The following is a 12,445-nucleotide window of genomic DNA, read 5'->3' as shown; positions in this document are numbered from 1 at the left end:
GTCCCCTCTCGGTGTTGTTGAATTGTACTGTCCCCTCTCAGTGTTGTTGTATTGTACTGTCCACTCTCGGGGTTGTTGTATTGTACTGTCCCCTCTCAGTGTTGTATTGTACTGTCCACTCTCAGTGTTGTTGTATTGTACTGTCCCTCTCAGTGTTGTTAGATTGTACTGTCCCCTCTCAGTGTTTTTGGATTGGAGTGTCCCCTCTCAGTGTTGTTGCATTGTACTGTCCCTCTCAGTGTTGTTGTATTGTACTGTCCCTCTCAGTGTTGTTGTATTGTACTGTCCCCTCTCGGTGTTGTTGAATTGTACTGTCCCCTCTCAGTGTTGTTGTATTGTACTGTCCACTCTCAGTGTTGTTAGATTGTACTGTCCCCTCTCAGTGTTGTTGTATTGTACTGTCCCCTCTCAGTGTTGTTGTATTGTACTGTCCCCTCTCAGTGTTGTTGTATTGTACTGTCCACTCTCAGTGTTGTTGTATTGTACTGTCCCTCTCAGTGTTGTTAGATTGTACTGTCCCCTCTCAGTGTTTTTGGATTGGAGTGTCCACTCTCAGTGTTGTTGTATTGTACTGTCCCCTCTCGGGGTTGTTGTATTGTACTGTCCCCTCTCAGTGTTGTTGTATTGTACTGTCCACTCTCAGTGTTGTTGTATTGTACTGTCCACTCTCAGTGTTGTTGTATTGTACTGTCCCTCTCAGTGTTGTTAGATTGTACTGTCCCCTCTCAGTGTTTTTGGATTGTAGTGTCCCCTCTCGGGGTTGTTGTATTGTACTGTCCCCTCTCAGTGTTGTTGCATTGTACCGTCCCCTCTCAGTGTTGTTAGATTGTACTGTCCCCTCTCAATATTTTTGGATTGGAGTGTCCACTCTCAGTGTTGTTGTATTGTACTGTCCCCTCTCAGTGTTGTTGTGTTGTACTGACCCCTCTCAGTGTTGTATTGTACTGTCCCCTCTCAGTGTTGTATTGTACTGTCCCCTCTCTGTGTTGTTGTGTTGTACTGACCCCTCTCAGTGTTGTATTGTACTGTCCCCTCTCTGTGTTGTTGTGTTGTACTGACCCCTCTCAGTGTTGTATTGTACTGTCCCCTCTCAGTGTTGTTGTGTTGTACTGACCCCTCTCAGTGTTGTGTTGTACTGTCCCCTCTCAGTGTTGTATTGTACTGTCCCCTCTCTGTGTTGTTGTGTTGTACTGACCCCTCTCAGTGTTGTATTGTACTGTCCCCTCTCAGTGTTGTATTGTACTGTCCCCTCTCTGTGTTGTTGTGTTGTACTGACCCCTCTCAGTGTTGTATTGTACTGTCCCCTCTCTGTGTTGTTGTGTTGTACTGACCCCTCTCAGTGTTGTATTGTACTGTCCCCTCTCAGTGTTGTTGTGTTGTACTGACCCCTCTCAGTGTTGTGTTGTACTGTCCCCTCTCAGTGTTGTATTGTACTGTCCCCTCTCTGTGTTGTTGCATTGTAGTGTCCCCTCTCAGTGTTGTTGTATTGTACTGTCCCCTCTCTGTGTTGTTGCATTGTACTGTCCCCTCTCGGTGTTGTTGCATTGTACTGTCCCCTCTCGGTGTTGTTGCATTGTACTGTCCCCTCTCAGTGTTGTTGTATTGTACTGTCCCCTCTCAGTGTTTTTGCATTGTACTGTCCCCTCTCTGTGTTGTTGCATTGTACTGTCCCCTCTCGGTGTTGTTGCATTGTACTGTCCCCTCTCAGTGTTGTTATATTGTACTGTCCCCTCTCAGTGTTGTATTGTACTGTCGCCTCTCGGTGTTGTTGTATTGTACCGTCCCCTCTCGGTGTTGTTGCATTGTACTGTCCCCTCTCAGTGTTGTTGTATTGTACTGTCCACTCTCAGTGTTGTTACATTGTACTGTCCCCTCTCACTGTTGTTGTATTGTACTGTCCCCTCTCAGTGTTGTTGTATTGTACTGTCCCCTCTCAGTGTTGTTGTATTGTGCTGTCCCCTCTCTGTGTTTTTGCATTGTACTGTCCCCTCTCAGTGTTGTATTGTACTGTCCCCTCTCAGTGTTGTTGTATTGTGCTGGCCCCTCTCAGTGTAGTTGCATTGTACTGTCCACTCTCAGTGTTGCTGCATTGTACTGTCCCCTCTCAGTGTTGCATTCGACTGTCCCCTCTCAGTGTTGTTGTATTGTGCTGTCCCCTCTCAGTGTTGTATTGTACTGTCCCCTCTCAGTGTTGTTGTATTGTACTGTCCCCTCTCAGTGTTGTTGCATTGTACTGTCCCCTCTCAGTGTTGTTGCATTGTACTGTCCCCTCTCAGTGTTGTATTGTACTGTCCCCTCTCAGTGTTGTTGCATTGTACTGTCCCCTCTCAGTGTTGTTGTATTGTACTGTCCCCTCTCAGTGTTGTATTGTACTGTCCCCTCTCAGTGTTGTTGTATTGTACTGTCCCCTCTCAGTGTTGTTGTATTGTACTGTCCCCTCTCTGTGTTGTTGCATTGTACTGTCCCCTCTCAGTGTTGTTGCATTGTACTGCCCCCTCTCAGTGTTGTTGCATTGTACTGTCCCCCTCAATGTTATTGCATTGTACTGTCCCCTCTCTGTGTTGTTGCATTGTACTGTCCCCTCTCAGTGTTGTTACATTGTACTATCCCCTCTCAGTGTTGTTGCATTGTTCTGTCCCCTTCCAGTGTTGTTGCATTGTGCTATCCCCTCTCAGTGTTGTTGTATTGTACTGCCCCCTCTCAGTGTTGTTGCATTGTACTGTCCCCTCTCGGTGTTGTTGCATTGTGCTGCCCCCCCTCGGTGTTGTTGTATTGTACTGTCCACTCTCGGTGTTGTTGCATTGTACTGTCCCCTCTCGGTGTTGTTGTATTGTACTGTCCCCTCTCGGTGTTGTTACATTGTTCTGTCGCCTATCGGTGTTGTTGTATTGTACCGTCCCCTCTCGGTGTTGTTGCATTGTACTGTCCCCTCTCAGTGTTGTTGTATTGTACTGTCCCCTCTCAGTGTTGTATTGTACTGTCCCCTCTCAGTGTTGTTGTATTGTACTGTCCCCTCTCAGTGTTGTTGTATTGTACTGTCCCCTCTCTGTGTTGTTGCATTGTACTGTCCACTCTCAGTGTTGTTACATTGTACTGTCCCCTCTCACTGTTGTTGTATTGTACTGTCCCCTCGCAGTGTTGTTGTATTGTGCTGTCCCCTCTCAGTGTTGTTGTATTGTACTGTCCCCTCTCAGTGTTGTTGTATTGTACTGTCCCCTCGCAGTGCTTGTTGTATTGTGCTGTCCCCTCTCTGTGTTTTTGCATTGTACTGTCCCCTCTCAGTGTTGTTGTATTGTACTGTCCACTCTCAGTGTTGTTGCATTGTACTGTCCCCTCTCGGTGTTGCATTCGACTGTCCCCTCTCAGTGTTGTTGTATTGTGCTGTCCCCTCTCAGTGTTGTATTGTACTGTCCCCTCTCAGTGTTGTTGTATTGTATAGTCCCCTCTCAGTGTTGTTGTATTGTACTGTCCACTCTCAGTGTTGTTACATTGTACTGTCCCCTCTCACTGTTGTTGTATTGTACTGTCCCCTCTCAGTGTTGTTGTATTGTACTGTCCCCTCGCAGTGCTTGTTGTATTGTGCTGTCCCCTCTCTGTGTTTTTGCATTGTACTGTCCCCTCTCAGTGTTGTTGTATTGTGCTGGCCCCTCTCAGTGTAGTTGCATTGTACTGTCCATTCTCAGTGTTGTTGCATTGTACTGTCCCCTCTCAGTGTTGCATTGTACTGTCCCCTCTCAGTGTTGTTGTATTGTGCTGTCCCCTCTCAGTGTTGTATTGTACTGTCCACTCTCAGTGTTGTTGTATTGTACTGTCCCCTCTCAGTGTTGTTGCATTGTACTGTCCCCTCTCAGTGTTGTTGTATTGTACTGTCCCCTCTCAGTGTTGTATTGTACTGTCCCCTCTCAGTGTTGTTGTATTGTACTGTCCCCTCTCAGTGTTGTTGTATTGTACTGTCCCCTCTCTGTGTTGTTGCATTGTACTGTCCCCTCTCAGTGTTGTTGCATTGTACTGCCCCCTCTCAGTGTTGTTGCATTGTACTGTCCCCCCTCAATGTTATTGCATTGTACTGTCCCCTCTCAGTGTTGTATTGTACTGTCCCCTCTCAGTGTTGTTGTATTGTACTGTCCCCTCTCAGTGTTGTTGTATTGTACTGTCCCCTCTCTGTGTTGTTGCATTGTACTGTCCCCTCTCTGTGTTGTTGCATTGTACTGTCCCCTCTCAGTGTTGTTGCATTGTACTGTCCCCTCTCAGTGTTGTTACATTGTACTATCCCCTCTCAGTGTTGTTGCATTGTTCTGTCCCCTTCCAGTGTTGTTGCATTGTGCTGTCCCCTCTCAGTGTTGTTGTATTGTACTGCCCCCTCTCAGTGTTGTTGCATTGTACTGTCCCCTCTCGGTGTTGTTGCATTGTGCTGCCCCCCCTCGGTGTTGTTGCATTGTACTGTCCACTCTCGGTGTTGTTGCATTGTTCTGTCGCCTATCGGTGTTGTTGTATTGTACTGTGCCCTCTCAGTGTTGTATTTTACTGTCCCCTCTCAGTGTTGTTGTATTGTACTGTCCCCTCTCAGTGTTGTTGCATTGTTCTGTCCCCTCTCAGTGTTGTTGTATTGTCCTGTCCCCTCTCAGTGCTTGTTGTATTGTACTGTCCCCTCTCAGTGTTGTTGTATTGTGCTGTCCCCTCTCTGTGTTGTTAGATTGTACTGTCCCCTCTCGGGGTTGTTGTATTGTACTGTCCCCTCTCAGTGTTGTATTGTACTGTCCCCTCTCGGGGTTGTTGTATTGTACTGTCCCCTCTCAGTGTTGTATTGTACTGTCCCCTCTCAGTGTTGTTGTATTGTACTGTCCCCTCTCAGTGTTGTTGCATTGTAGTGTCCCCTCTCAGTGTTGTATTGTACTGTCCCCTCTCAGTGTTGTTGTATTGTGCTGGCCCCTCTCAGTGTAGTTGCATTGTACTGTCCACTCTCAGTGTTACTGCATTGTACTGTCCCCTCTCAGTGTTGCATTCGACTGTCCCCTCTCAGTGTTGTTGTATTGTGCTGTCCCCTCTCAGTGTTGTATTGTACTGTCCCCTCTCAGTGTTGTTGTATTGTACTGTCCCCTCTCAGTGTTGTTGCATTGTACTGTCCCCTCTCAGTGTTGTTGCATTGTACTGTCCCCTCTCAGTGTTGTATTGTACTGTCCCCTCTCAGTGTTGTTGCATTGTACTGTCCCCTCTCAGTGTTGTTGTATTGTACTGTCCCCTCTCAGTGTTGTATTGTACTGTCCCCTCTCAGTGTTGTTGTATTGTACTGTCCCCTCTCAGTGTTGTTGTATTGTACTGTCCCCTCTCTGTGTTGTTGCATTGTACTGTCCCCTCTCAGTGTTGTTGCATTGTACTGCCCCCTCTCAGTGTTGTTGCATTGTACTGTCCCCCCTCAATGTTATTGCATTGTACTGTCCCCTCTCTGTGTTGTTGCATTGTACTGTCCCCTCTCAGTGTTGTTACATTGTACTATCCCCTCTCAGTGTTGTTGCATTGTTCTTTCCCCTTCCAGTGTTGTTGCATTGTGCTATCCCCTCTCAGTGTTGTTGTATTGTACTGCCCCCTCTCAGTGTTGTTGCATTGTACTGTCCCCTCTCGGTGTTGTTGCATTGTGCTGCCCCCCCTCGGTGTTGTTGTATTGTACTGTCCACTCTCGGTGTTGTTGCATTGTACTGTCCCCTCTCGGTGTTGTTGTATTGTACTGTCCCCTCTCGGTGTTGTTACATTGTTCTGTCGCCTATCGGTGTTGTTGTATTGTACCGTCCCCTCTCGGTGTTGTTGCATTGTACTGTCCCCTCTCAGTGTTGTTGTATTGTACTGTCCACTCTCAGTGTTGTTACATTGTACTGTCCCCTCTCACTGTTGTTGTATTGTACTGTCCCCTCTCAGTGTTGTTGTATTGTACTGTCCCCTCGCAGTGCTTGTTGTATTGTACTGTCCCCTCTCAGTGTTGTATTGTACTGTCCCTCTCAGTGTTGTTGCATTGTACTGTCCCCTCTCAGTGTTGTATTGTACTGTCCCCTCTCAGTGTTGTATTGTACTGTCCCTCTCAGTGTTGTTGTATTGTACTGTCCCCTCTCAGTGTTGTATTGTACTGTCCCCTCGCAGTGTTGTTGCATTGTACTGTCCCTCTCAGTGTTGTATTGTACTGTCCCCTCTCAGTGTTGTTGCATTGTCCTGTCCCTTCTCAGTGTTGTATTGTACTGTCCTGTCTCTCAGTGTTGCATTGTAGTGTCCCCTCTCAGTGTTGTATTGTACTGTCCCCTCTCAGTGTTGTATTGTACTGTCCCCTCTCAGTGTTGTTGCATTGTACTGTCCCCTCTCAGTGTTGTATTGTACTGTCCTGTCTCTCAGTGTTGTATTGTACTGTCCGCTCTCAGTGTTGTATTGTACTGTCCCCTCTCAGTGTTGTATTGTACTGTCCCCTCTCAGTGTTGTTGCATTGTAGTGTCCCCTCTCAGTGTTGTATTGTACTGTCCCCTCTCAGTGTTGTATTGGACTGTCCCCTCTCAGTGTTGTTGCATTGTAGTGTCCCATCTCAGTGTTGCATTGTACTGTCCCCTCTCAGTGTTGTTGCATTGTGCTGTCCCCTCTCTGTGTTGTATTGTACTGTCCCCTCTCAGTGTTGTATTGTACTGTCCCCTCTCAGTGTTGTTGCATTGTAGTGTCCCCTCTCAGTGTTGTATTGTACTGTCCCCTCTCAGTGTTGTTGTATTGTACTGTCCCATCTCAGTGTTGCATTGTACTGTCCCCTCTCAGTGTTGTTGCATTGTAGTGTCCCCTCTCAGTGTTGTATTGTACTGTCCCCTCTCAGTGTTGTATTGTACTGTCCCCTCTCAGTGTTGTTGCATTGTAGTGTCCCCTCTCAGTGTTGTCTTGTACCGTCCCCTCTCACTGTTGTTGTATTGTACTGTCCCCTCTCAGTGTTGTTGTATTGTACTGTCCCCTCGCAGTGTTGTTGTATTGTACTGTCCCCTCTCAGTGTTGTTGTATTGTACTGTCCCCTCTCAGTGTTGTTGCATTGTACTGTCCCCTCTCAGTGTTGTTGCATTGTACTGTCCCCTCTCAGTGTTGTTGTATTGTGCTGTCCCCTCTCTGTGTTTTTGCATTGTACTGTCCCCTCTCAGTGTTGTATTGTACTGTCCCCTCTCTGTGTTGTTGTATTGTGCTGTCCCCTCTCTGTGTTGTTGCATTGTACTGTCCACTCTCTGTGTTGTTGCATTGTACTGTCCCCTCTCAGTGTTGTTGCATTGTGCTGTCCCCTCTCAGTGTTGTTGTATTGTACTGCCCCCTCTCAGTGTTGTTGCATTGTACTGTCCCCTCTCGGTGTTGTTGCATTGTGCTGCCCCCCCTCGGTTTTGTTGTATTGTACTGTCCACTCTCGGTGTTGTTGCATTGTACTGTCCACTCTCAGTGTTGTTGCATTGTACTGTCCCCTCTCGGTGTTGTTGCATTGTGCTGCCCCCCCTCGGTTTTGTTGTATTGTACTGTCCACTCTCGGTGTTGTTGCATTGTACTGTCCACTCTCGGTGTTGTTGCATTGTACTGTCCACTCTCTGTGTTGTTGCATTGTACTGTCCCCTCTCAGTGTTGTTGCATTGTACTATCCCCTCTCAGTGTTGTTGCATTGTACTGTCCCCTTCCAGTGTTGTTGCATTGTGCTGTCCCCTCTCAGTGTTGTTGCATTGTGCTGTCCCCTCTCAGTGTTGTTGCATTGTGCTGCCCCCCCTCGGTTTTGTTGTATTGTACTGTCCACTCTCGGTGTTGTTGCATTGTACTGTCCCCTCTCAGTGTTGTATTGTACTGTCCCCTCTCAGTGTTGTTGCATTGTACTGTCCCCTCTCAGTGTTGTTGTATTGTGCTGTCCCCTCTCTGTGTTTTTGCATTGTACTGTCCCCTCTCAGTGTTGTGTTGTACTGTCCCCTCTCAGTGTTGTATTGTACTGTCCCCTCTCAGTGTTGTTGCATTGTACTGTCCCCTCTCAGTGTTGTTGCATTGTACTGTTCCCTCTCAGTGTTGTTACATTGTACTATCCCCTCTCAGTGTTGTTGCATTGTACTGTCCCCTTCCAGTGTTGTTGCATTGTGCTGTCCCCTCTCAGTGTTGTTGTATTGGACTGCCCCCTCTCAGTGTTGTTGCATTGTACTGTCCCCTCTCGGTGTTGTTGCATTGTGCTGCCCCCCCTCGGTGTTGTTGTATTGTACTGTCCACTCTCGGTGTTGTTGCATTGTACTGTCCCCTCTCGGTGTTGTTGTATTGTACTATCCCCTCTCGGTGTTGTTACATTGTACTGTCGCCTATCAGTGTTGTTGTATTGTCCTGTCCCCTCTCAGTGTTGTTGCATTGTTCTGTCCCCTTTCAGTGTTGTTGTATTGTCCTGTCCCCTCTCAGTGCTTGTTGTATTGTACTGTCCCCTCTCAGTGTTGTTGTATTGTGCTGTCCCCTCTCTGTGTTGTATTGTACTGTCCCCTCTCTGTGTTGTATTGTGCTGTCCACTCTCAGTGTTGTTGTATTGTACTGTCCCCTCTCAGTGTTGTTGCATTATACTGTCCCTCTCAGTGTTGTATTGTACTGTCCCCTCTCAGTGTTGTTGTATTGTACTGTCCCCTCTCAGTGTTGTTGCATTGTACTGTCCCTCTCAGTGTTGTTGTATTGTACTGTCCCCTCTCAGTGTTGTATTGTACTGTCCCTCTCAGTGTTGTTGCATTGTCCTGTCCCTCTCAGTGTTGTATTGTACTGTCCCCTCTCAGTGTTGTTGTATTGTACTGTCCCCTCTCAGTGTTGTTGCATTGTACTGTCCCTCTCAGTGTTGTTGTATTGTACTGTCCCCTCTCAGTGTTGTTGCATTGTACTGTCCCTCTCAGTGTTGTTGCATTGTAGTGTCCCCTCTCAGTGTTGTATTGTACTGTCCCCTCTCAGTGTTGTTGTATTGTACTGTCCCCTCTCAGTGTTGTTGCATTGTACTGTCCCTCTCAGTGTTGTTGTATTGTACTGTCCCCTCTCAGTGTTGTATTGTACTGTCCCCTCTCAATGTTGTTGCATTGTACTGTCCCCTCTCAGTGTTTTTGCATTGTACTGTCCCTCTCAGTGTTGTATTGTACTGTCCCCTCTCAGTGTTGCATTGTACTGTCCCCTCTCAGTGTTTTTGCATTGTACTGTCCCTCTCAGTGTTGTTGTATTGTACTGTCCCCTCTCAGTGTTTTTGCATTGTACTGTCCCCTCTCAGTGTTTTTGCATTGTACTGTCCCCTCTCAGTGTTTTTGCATTGTACTGTCCCCTCTCAGTGTTGTTGCATTGTAGTGTCCCTCTCAGTGTTGTTAGATTGTACTGTCCCCTCTCAGTGTTTTTGCATTGTACTGTCCCCTCTCAGTGTTGTTGCATTGTACTGTCCCTCTCAGTGTTGTTAGATTGTACTGTCCCCTCTCAGTGTTTTTGCATTGTACTGTCCCCTCTCAGTGTTGTTGCATTGTACTGTCCCCTCTCAGTGTTTTTGCATTGTACTGTCCCCTCTCAGTGTTTTTGCATTGTACTGTCCCCTCTCAGTGTTGTTGCATTGTACTGTCCCTCTCAGTGTTGTTAGATTGTACTGTCCCCTCTCAGTGTTTTTGCATTGTACTGTCCCCTCTCAGTGTTGTATTGTACTGTCCCCTCTCGGTGTTGTTGTATTGTACCGTCCCCTCTCGGTGTTGTTGCATTGTACTGTCCCCTCTCAGTGTTGTTGTATTGTACTGTCCACTCTCAGTGTTGTTACATTGTACTGTCCCCTCTCAGTGTTTTTGCATTGTAGTGTCCCCTCTCAGTGTTGTTGTATTGTACTGTCCACTCTCAGTGTTGTTGTATTGTTCTGTCCCCTCTCAGTGTTTTTGCATTGTACTGTCCCCTCTCAGTGTTGTTGCATTGTGCTGTCCCCTCTAAGTGTTGTTGTATTGTACTGTCCCCTCTCAGTGTTGTTGCATTGTACTGTCCCCTCGCAGTGCTTGTTGTATTGTACTGTCCCCTCTCAGTGTTGTTGTATTGTGCTGTCCACTCTCAGTGTTTTTGCATTGTACTGTCCCCTCTCAGTGTTGTTGCATTGTGCTGTCCCCTCTAAGTGTTGTTGTATTGTACTGTCCCCTCTCAGTGTTGTTGTATTGTACTGTCCCCTCTCAGTGTTTTTGCATTGTACTGTCCCCTCTCAGTGTTGTTGCATTGTGCTGTCCCCTCTAAGTGTTGTTGTATTGTACTGTCCCCTCTCAGTGTTGTTGCATTGTACTGTCCCCTCGCAGTGCTTGTTGTATTGTACTGTCCCCTCTCAGTGTTGTTGTATTGTGCTGTCCACACTCAGTGTTGTTGTATTGTACTGTCCCCTCTCAGTGTTGTATTGTACTGTCCCCTCTCAGTGTTGTATTGTACTGTCCCCTCTCAGTGTTGTTGCATTGTGCTGTCCCCTCTCAGTGTTGTTGTATTGTACTGTCCCCTCTCAGTGTTGTATTGTACTGTCCCCTCTCAGTGTTGTATTGTACTGTCCCCTCTCAGTGTTGTTGCATTGTACTGTCCCCTCTCAGTGTTGTTGTATTGTACTGTCCCCTCTCAGTGTTGTTGTATTGTGCTGTCCCCTCTCAGTGTTGTTGTATTGTACTGTCCCCTCTCAGTGTTGTATTGTACTGTCCCCTCTCAGTGTTGTTGCATTGTACTGTCCCCTCTCAGTGTTGTTGTATTGTGCTGTCCCCTCTCAGTGTTGTATTATACTGTCCCCTCTCAGTGTTGTTGCATTGTACTGTCCCCTCTCAGTGTTGTATTGTACTGTCCCCTCTCAGTGTTGTTGTATTGTGCTGTCCCCTCTCTGTGTTTTTGCATTGTACTGTCCCCTCTCAGTGTTGTATTGGACTGTCCCCTCTCAGTGTTGTTGTATTGTGCTGTCCCCTCTCTGTGTTGTTGCATTGTACTGTCCCCTCCCTGTGTTGTTGTATTGTACCGTCCCCTCTCAGTGTTGTTGCATTGTACTGCCCCCTCTCAGTGTTGTTGCATTGTACTGTCCCCCCTCAATGTTGTTGCATTGTACTGTCCCCTCTCTGTGTTGTTGCATTGTACTGTCCCCTCTCAGTGTTGTTACATTGTACTGTCCCTCTCAGTGTTGTTGTATTGTACTGTCCCTCTCAGTGTTGTTGTATTGTACTGTCCCCTCTCAGTGTTTTTGGATTGGAGTGTCCACTCTCAGTGTTGTTGTATTGTACTGTCCCCTCTCGGGGTTGTTGTATTGTACTGTCCCCTCTCAGTGTTGTTGCATTGTACTGTCCCCTCTCAGTGTTGTTGCATTGTACTGTCCCTCTCAGTGTTGTTGTATTGTACTGTCCAGTCGCAGTGTTGTATTGTACTGTCCCTCTCAGTGTTGTTAGATTGTACTGTCCCCTCTCAGTGTTTTTGCATTGTACTGTCCCCTCTCAGTGTTGTTGCATTGTACTGTCCCTCTCAGTGTTGTATTGTACTGTCCCCTCTCAGTGTTGTTGCATTGTACTGTCCCTCTCAGTGTTGTTGTATTGTACTGTCCCCTTGCAGTGTTGTTGTATTGTGCTGTCCCCTCTCTGTGTTGTATTGTACTGTCCCCTCTCAGTGTTGTTAGATTGTACTGTCCCCTCTCAATGTTTTTGGATTGGAGTGTCCACTCTCAGTGTTGTTGTATTGTACTGTCCCCTCGCAGAGTTGTATTGTACTGTCCCTCTCAGTGTTGTTGTATTGTGCTGTCCCCTCTCTGTGTTGTATTGTACTGTCCCCTCTCAGTGTTGTTAGATTGTACTGTCCCCTCTCAATGTTTTTGGATTGGAGTGTCCCCTCTCAGTGTTGTTGCATTGTACTGTCCCTCTCAGTGTTGTTGTATTGTACTGTCCCTCTCAGTGTTGTATTGTACTGTCCCCTCTCAGTGTTGTTGTATTGTACTGTCCCTCTCAGTGTTGTATTGTACTGTCCCCTCTCAGTGTTGTTGCATTGTACTGTCCCTCTCAGTGTTGTTGTATTGTACTGTCCCCTCGCAGTGTTGTATTGTACTGTCCCTCTCAGTGTTGTTAGATTGTACTGTCCCCTCTCAGTGTTTTTGCATTGTACTGTCCCCTCTCAGTGTTGTTGCATTGTACTGTCCCCTCTCAGTGTTGTATTGTACTGTCCCCTCTCGGTGTTGTTGCATTGTAGTCTCCCCTCTCAGTGTTGTTGTATTGGAGTTTCCACTCTCAGTGTTGTTCCATTGTACTGTCCCCTCTCAGTGTTGTTAGATTGTACTGTCCACTCTCAATGTTTTTGCATTGGAGTGTCCACTCTCAGTGTTGTTGTATTGTACTGTCCCATCTCGGGGTTGTTGTATTGTACTGTCCCCTCTCAGTGTTGTTGCATTGTACTGTCCGCTCTCACTGTTGTTGTATTGTGCTGTCCCCTCTCAGTGTTGTATTGTACTGTC

At 46.9% G+C, this 12,445-nt stretch overlaps 1 protein-coding gene across 1 annotated transcript in view; it reads left to right on the top strand.

Annotated features, from left to right (window-relative positions):
• Positions 1-12,445, top strand: part of LOC122558187 (large neutral amino acids transporter small subunit 2-like) — a 352,569-nt gene that overhangs the window by 150,952 nt on the left and 189,172 nt on the right. The gene's annotated exons all lie outside the window — the stretch shown is intronic.

Source organism: Chiloscyllium plagiosum, unplaced genomic scaffold (assembly GCF_037043375.1).
Source record: "Chiloscyllium plagiosum isolate Xiang-an unplaced genomic scaffold, Cpla_swu_hap1 HiC_scaffold_17, whole genome shotgun sequence".
NCBI lineage: Eukaryota > Metazoa > Chordata > Chondrichthyes > Orectolobiformes > Hemiscylliidae > Chiloscyllium > Chiloscyllium plagiosum.
The sequence above is the reverse complement of the archived record's forward strand: the minus strand, read 5'-3'. Positions and strand labels throughout refer to the sequence as shown.